This window comes from Hemicordylus capensis, chromosome 4 (genome assembly GCF_027244095.1).
Source record: "Hemicordylus capensis ecotype Gifberg chromosome 4, rHemCap1.1.pri, whole genome shotgun sequence".
Classification (NCBI taxonomy): Eukaryota; Metazoa; Chordata; class Lepidosauria; order Squamata; family Cordylidae; genus Hemicordylus; species Hemicordylus capensis.
In genome coordinates this window covers 206,070,862-206,088,440 of record NC_069660.1, presented here as the reverse complement: position 1 = coordinate 206,088,440, position 17,579 = coordinate 206,070,862, and the positions used below count along the sequence as shown (strand labels likewise).

At 45.8% G+C, this 17,579-nt stretch overlaps 1 protein-coding gene across 4 annotated transcripts in view; it reads right to left on the bottom strand.

Moving 5' to 3' along the window:
• EXOC2 (exocyst complex component 2) overlaps positions 1-17,579 on the bottom strand; it is a 298,803-nt gene that overhangs the window by 211,349 nt on the left and 69,875 nt on the right. The window lies entirely within an intron of this gene.

The following is a 17,579-nucleotide window of genomic DNA, read 5'->3' as shown; positions in this document are numbered from 1 at the left end:
GCCCATTACTGCCTCCAGGCAGGCAAGTTAGGCCATTTCCTGATTAAGTTGACATGGAGAAATAGATTTGGGTGTCATCAGCATACTGATAACACCCTGCACCAAATCCCCTGATGATCTCTCCCATCAATTTCATGTAGGTGTTAAAAAACATTGGAGACAGTATGGAGCCTTGTGGGACTCCATACTGGAGCCCTTGTTATGAAGAGCAACAGTCTCCAAGTGACACCTTCTGGAACCTACTTGAGAGGTAGGAGTGGAACCATGTAGGTGTGGAACCATGTAGGTGTGGAAGCCGTGTCTTCCACTCCCAACCCCTTCAGGCGCCCCAGAAAGAAACCATGGTCAATGGTATTGAAAGCCGCCAAGAGATCCAAAAGGATCAACAGAGTCACAAAACCCCTGTCAATTCCTAATTGGAGATCATCCTACAGGTCAACCAAGGCTGTCTCCACTCGATAGCCTGCCCGAAAGCCAGTTTGACATGGGTTCAGATAATCTGATTCCTCCAAGACAGCCTGGAGCTGAGATGCCACCACCTTCTCGATCACCTTGCCCAACCATGGGAGGTTGGAGACAGGCCTGTATTTGCCCAGTTCTGAGGGATCCAATGCAGGCCTCTTCAAGAGTGGTCCAATAATTGCCTCCTTGAGACAAGGAGGCATCCTGCCCTCCCTCAGAGAAGCATTAATGATCTTAACAAGGCCCTCTCCAATAACCTCATTGCTAGATCGTATAAGCTATGTTGGGCAAGTGTAGAGAGAACAGTGAAACTTAGTGAAGCACACTGAAGAGCAGTGTCCCAAGTATCTTCTCTGCATCCTTGGGAGTCACTAGTGATCCAATTTAACCACACAAGAGGAGCTGCTGGACACCTCCAAAACAGACTCTGCAGTAACATTAAATCATTTTCTCATTTAAAAAAATGATGGATCCAAATACTCATTCAAGGGAGGAGGGGCATGTGTTAACCCTCTCACAACCCTAGACAACTCCACTGGATGTGAGTTTGCAGAAGCAATGCAAGCAGAAAAGAACTGTTTCTTTGCTGCATGCACTGCCAAAGCATGGATCTTCAAATGCATTCTGTAATCTGTTGTAATCTGTCGGATTTGAGCTGAGTCTTTTTCCACGTGTGCTTGAGCCATCTACCTTGCCACTTCAGCCCCAGTAGTTTTACTGAATACCAAGGTGCTAATTTAGAAGTGGGTCAGAGAGGGTGCTTAGGAGCAATCATGTCTATTGCTCTAGTGAGTTCATTATTCCATATCTGAACCAGGGCATCAACAGAATTGCTGGCAGAACCAACCTTAAAGCTTTCTAAGGCTTCTTGGAATCCTATGGGATCCAATAGCCTTTTGGGGTGGATCATCCTAACAGGTCCTTCAACCCTGCAGAGGAGGTTGAGGCTGGGAGTCCAACCTTAACTAGATGGTGGTCTGCCCATGACAATGGGGAGATCAAAGGAGTCCCACCCATGGAACACCTTCCTGATCAGAGCAAAAAACCAAACTGAGAATGTGACCAGCAATGTGCGTTGGTTCCGAAACCACCTGTGATAGGCCCATAGTTGTCTTGGTCACATGAACGCCTATGAACTCCTGAACTGATCCTGACAAATTGGTTCCAAAGTGAACATTAAAGTCCCCCAGAACTACCAGTCTAGGATATTCCAACACCATCTTTGCAACCAAGTCAGCCAGCTCAGTTAGGGGACTCTGTTGGCAGCGAGGTGAATGGTATACCGACAGAAGTCCCAGTCATCCTTGGTCTCCAAACATAGGTACACACATTCAATATAGGCCAATTCCCTGACAGTAACCCTGGTAAAGGAGAACCACTCCTCCTCCCTGCCCATGTCCTCTAACCAGCCACTCCTCCTCCCCGCCCATGTCTTCTCACCTGCTTTACAACAGAGTATCCTGCTGGGAGAATCTGGGCCCAAACTGGACCACTAACCTCCCCCATCAAGGTCTCTGTAATACATACCAGTTCAGCTCCATCATACACATTCATATCATAGATGATTTCTGTTTTATTTTTAACCAACTGGGCATTACAGAGCAGCAAGGTGAGGTTCTGTGGGGTGGTTGGTACTGCTCCCCAAGGTCGAAGAGCTGGCAGGGAAGCTGGAAGGGGTAACAGCTATTAAGTTTCTGATCTCTCTTCCCCTGTAATGGCCTGCTACCCTGCCAACGCCACATCTTCCACTATTTGTTGGAGATGGACTTCCAGTGCATCAACCTTTTGCACCAACTGTCCTAATGACCACTAGGGGCATTGGGAGTAGAGACAATGAGTAATGGTCTCCCTATCTGCCCCTACTCTATGACCCCTGAACTGACTCTGCAGCACTTCCTGTGCTGAGTCACAATCCTTCCTTTCCTCCTAGAGAGCAGATGGAAACATATCTCTCTCTCTCCTTACCTATCCATTATGTAGTCCTTTAGATTAGATATAGGTCTTTCCTATCTAAGTGTATTTAACCAATAAATATTTAGTGTTTAGTCATACAAGGATCTCCATGTGTTTTCTCTAAATAGCTGCAATATCCCAACCATCCTCTGCTACCTACTCTGTAACTGGAGTGTGTGCTCATTCCTTAGTGCTCTGCTGTTTTACCTATTGTGGGTAAAAATCAACAACCTCTAACACTATTCTCCACAAACATACATAGGACAGGGATGGAGCCAGCCACAGAGTGCTGCATCACCTTCCCCACATGCATTGAGTATACCCAAGCTGTATCCCTGCTAACTAAGCAAAGAGGCAACTCCTAAAAGGGTCGCTTTCTTATATTTAGCAAGGGCAACAGAGCAAATGTCTCTGTTCAGCCCAGCACAGTGTCCTTCCCAGTGGTTGTTGCTGGCATTTTGTGTGCGTGTGTGTCTCACGAGCCTCTTTGCAACAGGGATCAGTAATTTATTTGCTATATAAAGCACTTGGAGAACTTTTTGCTGAAAAGCAGTATAATAAATAAATAAATAAATAAATAAATAAAAGCAATGATGTAAGAAAGTATACCTACTTACACTCACTCGTATTTTCCATTTTGTTGTCCACTCGCCCCATGGAGAGTTCTTTGGAACCTGTTTGGAGTCTTACCATCCTGAATAATTTGGTGTAATCTGCAAATGTGGTCACCTCTGTACTCAGCTCTAATTCCACATCATTCATTAAGGTTAAGTAACACTGGTCCTCGTACAGATCCTTGGGGAATCCATTATTTCTTTCCTTTCATTGTGAACATTATCCATTTATTCCTATCCTCTACTTCTTGTTCTTTAACCAGTTACTTCTACCCAAGAGCCTTTGGTAAGGAATTTTGTCAAAAGCATTTGAAACTCCTATACAGCTCTGTAATATCTATTGAGCCACACCCTATCTACATGGTTGTTGACACTCTTGAAGAATTCTAAATGGTTCAGGACCCAGGGTTCCTCAGGGTTCCCCTTTCCAGAAGCCATGCAATTAATTCCAGGCTTGTCCTATCTTAACTTTAGGTAACAATCTTAACTTTAATAATGTTTTCTATCAATTTACCTAGGATAGAGGCTTCACTGAGAGGTATATAATTTCCTGGATCCTCCTATCCATTTTTAAAATTTGCTGTAACTTTGGCTACTTTCCAGGCCTCCAGCAAGGAGGCTGATTTTAGTGATACTGCCTGTTTTTGTTAAAGGATCAGCAATTTCACCTTCGAGTTCTTTAAGGACCCTTGGGTCAATGCCATTTGGTCATCATCATTTGTTAATTTGTAATTTGTCAAGTAGCTCTAAAACGTCTTCTCTGTATGACATAGCTCCTCAGATCTACCTCCCACCTCCAAACAATGGTGGTTATTTTCCTCCCCAAAGTTAAGGTGATTAAATGGGTACCTTATTCATCTTCCTAGTTGCAAATTGAAATCACATGTAAAGAACTGTGAACAGAACAGCTGCCTCCTTTGGTTATTTTAGGTCCAGACTTTGCCAAATGAAAGTACAATAAATAACCTAAGACACATTGTGTACATGTACAAGCACTAGATCTATGTGCCCTCAAACCATCACTTCATTTTAAAAATAGAAATGCCAGAAATGCTTGATCAGTACGGGAGAGCAACTTGTTGACTCACATATGTATCTCTCCATAATTACTGCCTACTTAGAACTTTGGAAATATTGCCCAAATAACTTCAAATCAAGTGTCTTGTTATTCTAAATGCAAGTGTCATCAACCAAGCCTAAAACAAAAAATCCACTAAAACAAAAAATCCACTAAAACAAAAAATCCACAAAAATGTTGCTTAATAATAAATCATAAAGTTGAAGATTCCTGCCACTTTAAAAACAGTCTTTTAATGTGATGGAGCATTGTTTATATCTGGAGATGTTGTAACTTTCACAAAAAAGAACATTTTGCCATTGACAAGAGTACTATAACAGCAGACTTCCAAAGGAGACTGTGTCTTATGTAACAGATTTGTAATCAGGACAGTAATCAGCAAGAAAACATTGTGAACAGCCCTTTCATGAGGCAAAGTGAGGCAGCAGCCTCAGGTGGCAGATTATTGGCTGCTAGCAGGGCATCAAGATGCACACAACCCCCCCCCCCAATCACAATCAGAACAGCTCTTTTGGGGCCAATCTGACCCTTGTATACTATGCAAGGAGCACCTCCGCTCAATCTCCTTGCAAAACTTACAAGAAGCATAAGGAAAGAAAAGGAGGCTGCTGAGAACCTTCCCTCCATCCTAACCCCATGCACTTTCAAACCTTGCATGAGTTTGTTTTGAAAGGGGGCTGGCTGCCAGCATAGGTGTGGGGCAAGGCAGGGACAGCTCAACATCCCTTGAGACGCTCCTAATGAACAATGGGATAAACTTTAAATACAAGGCATGAAGATCAAGAAACAAAGCTTCGTGACTTCTTCCTACAATCTTCAAATGTAAATAATTATTAGGAACAATTAATCAGACAGAACAGAAAGCCAGGACTGGGGGTGGGGGGTAGTGGGTGAGATAATAGCTGTGCAAAAGACAAGTCCTGATCATAGTCCTGATCAACCCCTGCTAACTTGGCAAAGAGGCACCTTTTAACATGGTGATTCTCTTTATTTAGCAGGGGGAGAGTAACTGGCCCTATCCAACCCCAGCACAGTACCTCCAGTGACTGTTGCTGGTGTCTATCTTATGTTCCTTTTTAGACTGTGAGTCCTCTGAGGACAAGGATCCATCTTATTTATTTATTATTTCTCTGTATAAACCACCCTGAGCCATTTTTGGAAGGGCGGTATAGATATCGAATGAATGAATGAATGAATGAATGAATGAATCTATTAAGAACTCTTGATATTGCTATTCACAGGATAAATGTCTGTTGATTATTCATGTATGTACTGTACTAGTGACCACAATGTCTAGAACAAAAGGCAGGATGTTTGATCACCACAGCACTGGAGAATGAAAAGATGGGTAGGAACCAACAAGAAGAATAAGCGTAACAGCAGGAGAGAGGGCATGGCCTCAGCCCTTCCCAGCGGCACCTGGTGGGCCACTAGGATGCTGGACTAGATGGGCCTTGGGCCTGATCCAACAGGCCTTTTCTTATGTAGGGAACCTCAAGGTATCCATAGGTAAGTTTATTGGTCCAATACATCTCTCTATTAAAGCTTTCTAATAGATTTAGGCTTTCTCATCTACTAAGGCTTTCTCAGAGGCACCTATTATTTTTACACACACACACACACACACGGTACATTAATTCAATAATGAAACTGATATAAAAGCTTAGATCTGAACACACTGGTGTAGAAGAAACGTAAGTATTAAATACGAAACACAACCAGTAAAATAGGACAAACTGAATTCCTCACATTCCTCACCATCAGTGAGAAAGGGCTTGAGGGAGAGTGGGGAGGAAGGCTGCTAGCACTTACCTCCCCGCAGACAATCCCTCTGTCTTTGCTGGACAGGCGAGTTGCCCACCAAGATGATTGCCGGGTGCCCAGCAGCGCGGAGGGTATGGGGCTAGGAAGCATCACCCCACCCTCCCAAAACTCCCATAATGCACTGCGTGAGCATGCACTGCATTGTGGGGATTCCCCTGACGCCGGCTGGGAGCCCTGCAGAAAAACGAGCAGAAAAACAAAGCTAAGGAAGCGCTTGCTCTCTTAGCCTCGTTTCGGAGGTGGGCTCTGGATGCGGGTTTGCCGCCGTGCTGCCACCAGGAGCTGAGCGGCTCCCAACAATCCACATGTGCAGGCAAAACCAGGTTGGACTTGCTTGGCCTGTTTTTGCCTGCACATGAGAACAGCCTCAATAACTTCAAAATAACAACTTTCATGATGAGGAAAATTACTGAAAGTAGTCCCACTGAAATTAAAAGTCATTGCCTAACTTGTCCTCTTAATTTCAGTGGGACTTCTTTCAGTAATTTTCCTCATCATGCTAGCCAGTAATACTAATATGTAATCCTATTTCTTGTAAATAACACCAATAGTAAAGACAAACAGATTTATAATAAAATTAAACATCTTTCATCCATCAAAGCAGCTTATATAATGTGTGAGAGCAGCAACACACTGCAGCCTTCTTCTAATGCCTCAGCTACCATATTTATTGCTAACAACTGACTGGAGGAAAAACCCTGTGCATAAAAACCTAGTATGGTGAATAAACAAACAAACAAGCACAATTTAATTACAAACTGTGAGGCTATTCACACACGCCTGCAAAAGCGGGCTAAGGGAGCCCAGCCCAGTTTTGCACGCACGTGTGAATCTGGCCCGATCCCAGCGGCAACACAGGGACAAACCCACCTATTTAGCCATCTCATTAAATGAGGTTAAACAAGCAAGCGCACCCTTAACCCCGTTTATTTGCTCAGGTCTGACACACTCGGGGAGGGGGTGTCCCATAATGCACCGCACAATTGCGTGGTGCATTATCAGAGCTCTGGGAGGCAGGGCGATGTGCAGCGGCACATCCTGGCCCCCAGAGCTGCAGAGGGAGTGCTCCCAGGGAAGGAGAGGAGATTGTCTGCCGGAATATATATATGAGTATATCCTGATCTCTCCACAGACTGCCCTGGGGCTCTTCCCCTGATCCTGAGAAGAGCTCCTGTGTGTCGGAGTCCCTCTGGGCCTAGGATTATTCAGGATTCTGGGAAGAGTATATAGGCCCAACCACTCACACTGGTATTTGTTGAAAACGGAAACTGTTTTCTCACATGGCCTTCTCAGCCTGAGGCCTGGGCTTGGCTCTTAAAAAAAGGAGTAAGCCACAGATTTCTCTCTCATAAGCGTGACCTTGACACTTATGCTTAAAAACTCACAGTGGATTTGCACCCCCCTCACTCCAATTGTGCCCCAGATTGCAGAATTCAATGGAAGCTACTCAGGGGATGTCATCCTGCCATCGTGGAGGTAAAGGATACTATGATGTTCACCCCCACTTGCAGATGGGTTCTCACTCTTCGGAGACCATGATGCTGCCAAGGCAGCAAAGTGACAGTTTGCTGAGAGAGAGAGAGAGAGAGATCCTGAGTTTCCTCCAACCCTGCTGCTCATTCTGTGAGAAAATGTGTCATCCTGTTAAGGCCACATTCAAGAGGAGGGCTTCCTGTCTCGTACTGCTCTCATCAGGTTTCAGTCCAAATAAAGCTGGAAGGCTTTTCAGATGGGGGAGGGGCTTTTCAAGAGAGACTTACTCTGCACATTTGTTTTTATAGGACTATAGTTGCCAATCAAAAGAACAAGCGAGCCACCACTTGATCCAAGGCAGACTAAACAGCCAGGGGACTGGTTATGGGAATTTAGTTGCAAAAGGATTTCCTGTTCTGTTGGGAGGTCAGCCCTAGTAAAAATAAGGGGCAGGGAGGAGATTTACCTTGTGGCTCTAATGTGTAAGTGTCATAATCCCATCCTAATATCCATAGATAACAGTGAAATTCTCTATACTAAGCGTCCCCAAGCAATTTTTTTCCAGGGAACTAGTAATGGAATGTGGTCTTTTAGATGACCCAGTTATCCATAGCTACACTCAACTCAGTTAAACCCTCATAGCCCCTTGATTCTACATTGTCTTCTAACCCTAGCAATCCAGAGACAAAACATGCTACGACTTCCTGTTGCAGACACTGATGTACTATTTTAGAATCACCTCTTAGAAGTGCAAAGAGATACTATTTTCATACCACACCTCCGACCCAGGAGCATGCTATTCATACCAGGATGCTCCTTGACAGAGTGTCATCCTAAAAAGAGAGGTAAGAGTGCCAACTTCCCTTTCTTTCCTGGACAGTCCAATGCTGTGGGCTCATGTTCCCTGTGGCTGATGGTACAGATTGCAAGGGCCCTCTGTTTGGCAAGCTGATAGATAAAGATTTTTTAAAATCCAGCTAACAGAGAAGTCAGTGGAGGGGATTCAGGCTTTCTGACTCATGTTTGCTCAGTTACCGCTGCTAACTGAGCAAAGAGACATCTTTTAAAGTGGTGATTCTCTTATTTAGCAGAGAATAAGAGCAACTGGCCCTATCCAACCCCAGCACAACATCCCTCCAGTGGCTGTTGCTGGTGTCTACCTTATGTTTCTTTTTAGGTTGTGAGCCCTTTGGGGACAGGGGACCATCTTATTTATGTATTATTTATTTTTCTATGTAAACTGCTTTGAGAATTTTGTTGAAGAGCAGTATATAAATATTAATTGTAGTTGTAGTTGTAGTATTAGTTTAATCCTGTATCTTCTGCCTGGTTGATTTGGCTGTTGATCCTTAATCCTCACCTATCCCACACATCTTCACTCATGATGGCCTGGCTCAAATGTGACACCAATTGGTCATCTCTACCTTGACTACAGCAAATGTCTTCCTTTGGTTTGACCTCCTGTTGTCACATCTCAATGTTCTCTACTGAGGATTGCAGACACATGAGACAAGACAGAGCTGAGTTACACTGTGAATCTTGTGCTGCTGCCAGTTGGGAGGTGCAGACTCCCAAGCTGACAGCCTCTCCTGCTGGGAGCTTTCCAGTTAGCCGCTCAACAGCAGCAAAATGCTTCCGTTCAGGCAAATCGCATTCAAAACGTAAATAGCAAAGTGCACAGCAGGGAAAGCAGTCTCATGAAAACTAACAACCTGAAAAAAACAGCAATTTTTTTACACCGGATATACAACATTATAGCACTATATCGCAGTGATTACATTCGAAACAAGGCATTGGAAATATCAAAGGCACCCTGCTGTCAGCGTAGGGACTGCAGTTAGGGATGGGCCCGGACTGGTCCGGAGGCCATTTAAAAAGCCTCCGGACCGGTCCGGACCTGGGCGGTCTGGTTTGGGGGGGGGGTACCTTTTTTCTCTCTTCAAGTTCATTTATTTATTTATTTTAACAATAGCAATATTGTCATTCATTACAAATACACACATAAAAGATGGACTTCCCACTCACATTTCTTCGTGAATCATCAACTATAAAATTTACCCTTGCTATAATAATAATTCAAAACATAAGTTCAAGCCCTTACAAACATAATTAAACTAACCAACCTGCGATTTATACTAAATTTCAAACCCTGCTGTCAAGTCCATAGTAGGGAAGTAATTTTTTAAATACAACAAAAATGGTTTCCAATCTTCTTTAAAAGGTGGGGGGTACCTTTAAGAGCAGCGGGAGGGTTTACTTACCCCTCCCGCCGCTTTCCCGATGGGCGCCGTAATCCTCAGAGCAATTGGGGCAGCAGGACACCTCCCCGCCGCCCCTTCCCTGACATTGCTTCAAAAAACTCCCAGCAGTCTTTTGCACATGCGCACGTCACAGTGCGCGTGCACACAAAGGACTGCTGGGAGTTTTTTGAAGCAACGTTGGGGAAGGGGCAGCGGGGAGGTGTCCTGCTGCCCCAATTGCTCTGAGGATTACGGCGCCCTTCGGGAAAGCGGCGGGAGGGGTAAGTAAACCCTCCCGCTGCTCTTAAAGGTACCCCCCCCACCCCAGTGCCGGACCGCAGTTGGCGGTTCCGTGCACACCCCTAACTGCGGTGTCACAACACAGGAAGTGCAGAAGCACACTTCAGAGATACATCGTGATCTGTTGCAGGGTGTAATCTGGAAAGCACCCTGCTTCCTGTCATGATATGGCACTAAGCCCCAAGACAGCCCCAGGGCATCCAGAGGTGGGGGCATGCAAAGGAGTGGACAACTGAACTACCTATTTAGATCCAAGCAGAAGAGTTCCATCACAGCAGAGAGGTTGCAAGGAGGTCCCAAGAAATATTCCCCTGTGACTATGCTCACAACACAGGCTGGAGAGCCTTAGTGTGGTTAGTGAGGACCAAATTCTGACTGGAGCAGGTGGGCCAGCCATTATGCAATCAGGCAGCCATCGGTGGGATGAACAAGGAGGCTGGCTGGGGGCAGGCACAACGAACCCTGTTATATAAACCCACTGAAAGCATTGAGTGGATTTTGTCATAGGCCATTCTGATGAGGGTTTTTTTTAAAGTTAGTTAATTATTTGTAATTTTATGCTTTACATGATAACAATAAATGGAGCGGGGGAGCAACTGCTTCACAGCTCACAAATTACAGAGATGAATTTACAGTTGAAATTAAGGTATTGAAGAGAGCAGAACTTCATACTGGGGAATGCCAGTCACCCCCTCCCCACCCAATGACTTAGAGAAATTATGCCAGCAGAAACTTTTAAAGCCCTTAGTGTTTTGGGTCCTGGATACTTGAAGGACTGCTTACTCCCAAGGTTTCTGCCCACCCAACAAAGTTGTCAGAGGGGCCTTTGCTCCATGAGCCAATGCATTGAGAGAGACTAAATTGTTGTGCACGTGGGACAGGGCCTTCTCTGTTGTTGCCCTCAGACTCAGGAATGCTTTCCCAGTGAATGTCTACTCTTTGAGATCTGTGGCTGCTTTTAAAAAGCAATTAAAGACCTTTTCATTTGTTCAGGCTTTTACCCCTTAGGGGCTGCCGGGTCTCTCAGCTTTCCTGCTTCTCTTTGTCTTTTTTATGGTTGGTGGGTGGGTGTGTGTGTATCGTTTTTACTGTTTAACTGGTTTTAAAGTGTTAAGTGTGATTTTTATGGAGCTTTATTGTATTTTAACTTTTCTAAACTGCCTTGGGATGTCTTACAAAATGTGTGTGTGTGTGTGTGTGTGTGTGTGTGTGTGTGTGTGTGTGTGGCATATACCAACAAAACAAAGAAAAAAGATCAAGTTTATCCTTTCAGCAGGGGCGTATCTAGGGTGGGGCAGGCAGGGCATGTGCCCCGGGCGCCACTTGAAGGGGGGCGCCAATTCTTTCTTTCTTCTTTTTTAAATTAAAAATGGCCACCGAAAACAAAATGGCCAACGTGCATGCTCAAATGGCCTCTGTGAGGCCCTAGGCCATGCCAGGCCTCGCAGAGGCCATTTGAGCATGCGCGGTGGCCATTTTGTTTTCAGCGGCCATTAAAATTTTTTTTAAAAAAAAAAAATGGCCACCACACATGCTCAAATGGTCCCTGTAAGGCCCCAGAGTCCAGTGGGGGGGAACCTTTGCAGACCCCCCCCCACACACACAACCTTTAGGAAGCCCCCCAAAGGGGCTACAGGTTAATTTTTTTAAAAAATTAATATAATTTAAGTCACTGTACACATATTCAGTTTGGCACTATGTACAGAGAATCAGGGCTTGTGAATACTGAGCTGAAGCTTATGAGCTAGGATTGTATTCATTTGCTCTTATTTTGCTTCTTGTGATAAGTGAGTTAAATGTGATGTCTTAATCATATGGCTATTAATGGTGAGTTTGTCTTTGAATCAGTGTCAGATCCTTAGTATTAAGGCTCACTGGGAGTTTTTTGCTCTCTTTCTCTCATTTTAACTGTCTTTCTGAAAGACTAGAATATATTCCAAGCAGTGACACAGTTTACTCTGCATATCCTTTAATTATTTTCAGAGTATCTGGGAAAAGTCAAATTCTCTGTTTATTTTTAAAACTTAGGTAATAGTGATGCTATAATGCCTAGTAGAGAATTAGACAGGCACTTCTGTTTAGTTTTCCAAGTACACCTCCACATAGTATTTGGGTATTTCATGAGCCCCAGCATACTGAAATTTGTAGTTTTCCAGCATTTTTTGGTCTGGCTACGTCCACTGCTAAATAGTTTTTGAAATATGACAAGATTAATGAGCTTGACTTGTACTTTTCAGCTGATATTATGGTAAAGTTATCTGAAAGATGGGAATCAGATGTTTGGACAGGGGGCGCAATTTCAGTGCTTGCCCTAGGCGCTATTTTCCCTAGATACGCCTCTGCCACCACCACCCCCGAACACCCTCCCTGGTTTGGTTCAGTTTGCGGGGGTTCGTGAGATTAAATTTAAAAAAAACTTTTAAAAATTAGATTTTACTTACTGCCACCCAGTCCAGGGGCTTAGATTCAGCCATGGGGTGGGGGTGGGGGGTGTCTCCAGAAGTTCCCCCTCCCCCATGTCAGCCTCCATTTATGTACAAATCACCCGGTTTGGGCGGTCTTCAGCCTGTTTTGGGCCTGTCCTCTGTTGCCCATGCCAAATGGGCCTTTACGTGGCTGGGTCATGGTTATTTTTGTAAAGTCACGAACCCCCCACCCCAAATGGCCAGGGGGTCCGGTAGCAAACTGAATCGGGGGGGGGGAGGGTTCGGTTTAATATCTGATTCTTGAACTGAACAGGTTCGATGTTGAACCTATTCGACATCGAACCTGTTTGCACATGCCTAATAGATATCTGAGAAAGGAAGATTAAGAAACAAGCAGTGGTAGGAGGGAAAGCATGCTTGGTGCATATCTTTAATACATAGCTCACACACCCCCACGGAGTACTGACTCTTATCCCTTATTGGTTTTGAAATAACTAGCTGCCTTCTGTGCTGCTCACACAATATGATTCCCTTCCAAAGTTATCAGTCCTCATTTGGGCCCAGAGTACTTACTGTCAGGATCCAGCCATACTTGCTCTTGGACCATGACGTGGTCTTCTCCTTTTCAGCACTGAGGATCCTATGGTTACTACCAAGCTCCCCTTTTGCAGACATTCTTTCTGAGGAGTGTGGGGTCTTGGGTGACCCAGCAGTCAAATCTAGACCCCTGCTCCAGCTCTGGACTCTCCCCCATCATGCCTAGGGCTCCAGGAACAGTTATGACAACAAATTAGAATAGCATTCCAGAAATAGCAGTGAAGGGGTTGCCCGGTTGCCCAGGGTTTCCTTTCCAGTGGGCCTACTTGGAAGGGGGAAACAAGCTCTGGTGCATGCCCTAGATTGGGACTGAGCTAGAATTAGGAAGGGTTGGGTTGCCGCCACTATATTCATGCTTCAGCCTCAGCCTCGTTTTCACCTGTGCAACTGCTCGGAACTGGGAGTTCATTGCAGACCCAGCTCCAGGTTTTTGCTCCAGCCCTCTGCTTCTGCTTTCCGTCTTGGCCCTTGCTTCAGCCTCCGAGCCCCGTCTCCTGCTTTGCGCTCTGATTTCCAGCCTGCAGCTTCCTCTGGCCTCTCCTGCCTCCAACTCTGGCTCCAGCCCTAACCTGCAATCCAGTCTCATCCTGAGCCTCCTGTGACCTACTTTGCCTCTTGAAGGCAAAGGGCCACCTTACTCGGCACCAGTCCACTCTACCATTGCTATCCTGTGAGGAGGCCCTCTTCCAGGTCCCACCATATTCTGAGGTGAAATTGGTTGGAACGCAGCATGGAGTGAGTCACTGTTTCTAGTCGAAAGTTGGTATAGGGATTTTAAATAGCTTCCACCTCCCTTTCCCCATATCCATTCAGAATTTTTTGCAACTCTTCTATTACAATTCCAGAGAAATGTATACAACAAACTGTACAAAGAGATGACAAATTACAATTAACGTACTACATAACAATTAAATGCCTGAATCTGGAACCCAAGTTCACTTTTCTGGGAATAAACCCCACTGAGCACAGTGGGACATACTTATGGGCATAGCGTCCATTGGATGAGGGGGTGCAAATGTCCCTGGGCCCGGAGAGTCAAGGGGCCCACAAGGGCCCCACAACCCTGCTCCCGTGCATCCCTACACTGCCATTTCCTATTTCCCCTTGATGTTGTTGGTAGTGGTGGCAGCAGGCTCCCCTTCCCCCTCCGTGGCCGGCACACGGGCCTCCCCATTGAGTAGGGAGAGTGTTGCATGCTGTGCCATCTGGACACTGCCTCGGTAAGTGTCCCTCACCATGCACCCTGCCACTCACCTCGCCTCCCCCGGCTGGCTCTCCTTCCCCAGGACACCAGCAGCCTGCCGTGTGTGTAAACGCAGCTCCTGCTCTCTGGAGCATCTCTGGCTGCCTGGGAGAGAGACAGCGATGCTTGCTTTGCTTTCCCAGCCAGGCTGAGCTGTCCTAGAATAGCCAAACCAGGCATTTCTTTCCTGCAGCAAGTGGGGCTGGGAGGGAAATACGAAAGGATGACAGAACGGACAATCAGCTGCTTGGTAGGGGGTGGTTAGACAGGACGGCTAAAATGGGTGTGCGTGTTACATTCCCCCCTTTTCCTTCCATAGCTGAGTGGCAGCGCTGAGAACTAGGAAGAGCCCAGAGCAAGGCACATCTGTAGGGATAGTGATGGAAGAAGAGAAGCACTCCCCACCAATCCATGGGAGGAGCATGCCCCCACCCAGGGGTCTGCTTTGGCCGAAATGCACAGGGGTCAGCCCCTGGTGGGGGCCAAGCAGATGCCTACAAATGGGCACGAAAGCAGCCCCCTCCCCCTGCATCACAGTTCAACCCACACAGCGCTAGCGGGGAGAGAAGCCAGAGCACTGAGAAGCCCACCCACCCGCCACCACAGCCACATATAATTTTAGAGGGGGAAGTGCAGTGGCGAGGCTGGAAAATAGGGGGTGTGGCTTTGGTGCTGGCATGGGGACCCCTCAAAAGAACTTTGTCCCCGGGCCACTGGGGGACTCCCTACAACTCTGGACATCCTTCTAAATAAGCATGCACAGGATTGTGCTGCCTACCTTTTAAAAGTCATGTCATTGCTCGCAGTAACTCATGGACATTTACATTCCACTATGAATGAGGGTGAGGAATGGCACAACCCTTAAAAGTCGATGGCCCTGATCCAGAAAGAAAGAGAGGTGTGTACAAAGCCTTCCATGGTCATCAGTTATGCCGATGTGTATCTTTAGCCACACCGTGATACCCATCTGAGCACTGTTTTGCTGTCTAGATGTATCTTTAATGCATTCACACCCAGAGCCAAAAGTTACCATGTGTGTGATGAGTTGTCTATAATTACAGTGGCTGAAATACTGTGCAATATTCCACCTGCCTTGTAATGGAATGTGTGTGCAGTTGCATAAGCACAAAATGCAACAATTGTGCAAATGCAGTTGTGCGATGAATGGCCATTGGAATTAATGGCCTTCTGCCATGCAACAGCATGTGTGCAATTCTTGTGTTTTGCACAACTGCACTCTCACGCAACTATGCACACGTTCCATTACAAGGCATTGCGCAGTATGTCAGCCAGTTAGATTAGTGCCACTGCCAGCCACTGTAGACACTGGGGACTCCTGAGATTGGGTGAGTGGCATGCAGGTCAAGTGATGGGTGGAGCCAATGGTGGTGGGTGGAGATGCAAGTGGGGCATTGCTAAAACCTTTCCTCCCTAAAAAAACAAAAGCAATATAAGCACTGCGGAGAAAGCTTCAGCTGGTGAGCTTTCTCCTGTCCACCCCCCCCCCCGCTGACTTTTTACTTGACGCCCGCAACTATCTATATTCCTCCCCCACTCCCCTCCACCGTACATACTGGGTGAATATGTATGTATAATTGAACATATTGTATTCTATGTATATCGTGCATTCTTTTGTTGCTAAGGTAAGAAGCACTGCAGCAGGCCTTTTGATTTCACTAACAATTCAACCAACCAAACCACAACAATAACTATAGCCCCCATAACAAAGTTCTCCACAATAATTGTTACAGTCTTGGGCCTAATACTTGCCTTAAAACAAGCAGTCAAAACAACCCTAATATTACACAAACATAACCAACTATACAACTTTTCAAACCAACTTGAGTTCTTTAACATGACTGCCCACCGCAACCTACCCAAAACAACAGTCTTTTGGACAAAACCTCTCAACCCATGCAAACAATGTGTTATAAAGCTCCTGGTGGGCTCTCTCCTGTTTTTCCCCAGTGGGAAAGCTTTCTGACCGACCATAGTGCCAAATGGAGCCCGGTTATAGTGACTACACCACCTTAAGTGGTGCAGAGGGGAAATGCTTGACTAACAAGCAGAAGATTGCCAGTTCAAATCCTCACTGGTCTGTTTCCCAGACTATAGTGAACACCTATAGTGGGCATTTTGACTCCTGGCGCCCACAGAGCCCTGTAGTTTTCTTTTGGTAGAATACAGGAGGGGCTTACCATTGCCTCCTCCTGTGCAGTATGAGACAATGCCTTTCAGCACCTTCCTATATCACTGCTGCCCGATATAGTACCAGTGGAGATTCGAACCGACAACCGTCTGCTTGTTAGTCAAGCATTCCCCACTGCGCCACTTAAGGTGACTGATAAAACAATATACTGGAGAGTAATTGCAGTGCTGTTGGTGGCAGCAGCAGCCAGAGGGGCAGGAAGTGAAGGATACATACCAGCTGACAGAATGTCAGCAAGACATTAAGCAAAAGCACTTCCAACAACAACAACATGTGGTTTTAAAACAGTGGCAAAAATAATAGCTATAAGCGAGCAATAGCTAGAATGGTCCTGGCCTATCCCCTAAAAATGTAAGAGTAGCATCCTTGGGAGGATTCATCCATCCACTGTGGGGCCATGAGCTGCCGTGGTGGGTCTTTGGGGAGGCCAAATAGGAGGTCCCTTAGTCCAAGGTTCATTTTGATGTGCAGCTGGGTGCATTCTATGCAGTGCATTTAAAAAAAAAAAGTGCAGTGGATACTAAGATGTTGTGCAGTTGGGCCTATGGAGTTTAATAAGGACATACTGTAGGTTGTTTCCGAAGATGTAACGGGGTGGGGTGGGGCAAGATATTGAATATTGTTTGTTTTCCATTTCATAACCTTATACAAGAAGTACATTACAGCCTTCTGTTTCTCTCGCTCATTCTTTGTGAGGCACCATCATTTTTCTTGCTTCCCCTCTTTCTTTGTCCTTCTCATTTCCCCCTCCTTCCCTCTCTGTCACTTTCTATTCATTTGCCTTTTCCCTTCTGTTAGCAAATGCTGAAGGAAGGGGATGCTTGTGGATAGGGGCGGGCTGCAGCCACTGCTAGTGCAGAGTTATAATAACCTGCATGAGTCCTCTGCAACTCATGAAAGAGTGCAAAGGCAACAGCCACACCCATTGCATGTCCCCAGCATCTGGGATTCAGCCTGTGCACCTGGAGGTTCTCTATAGCCATCCTGACTAATCGCCACAGAGGGGCCTCTCCTCCTCCATGAATGTTTCTAACCCCCTTTCAAACCCATCTAAGCCAGAGATCATCACCACACCTAGTTCCACAAGTAAACTGGCTTTCTTTTTTGTGTATTCTGAACAGAGATGGGCCTTAGTGCTAAATGTGATGTAGAGGGATTTC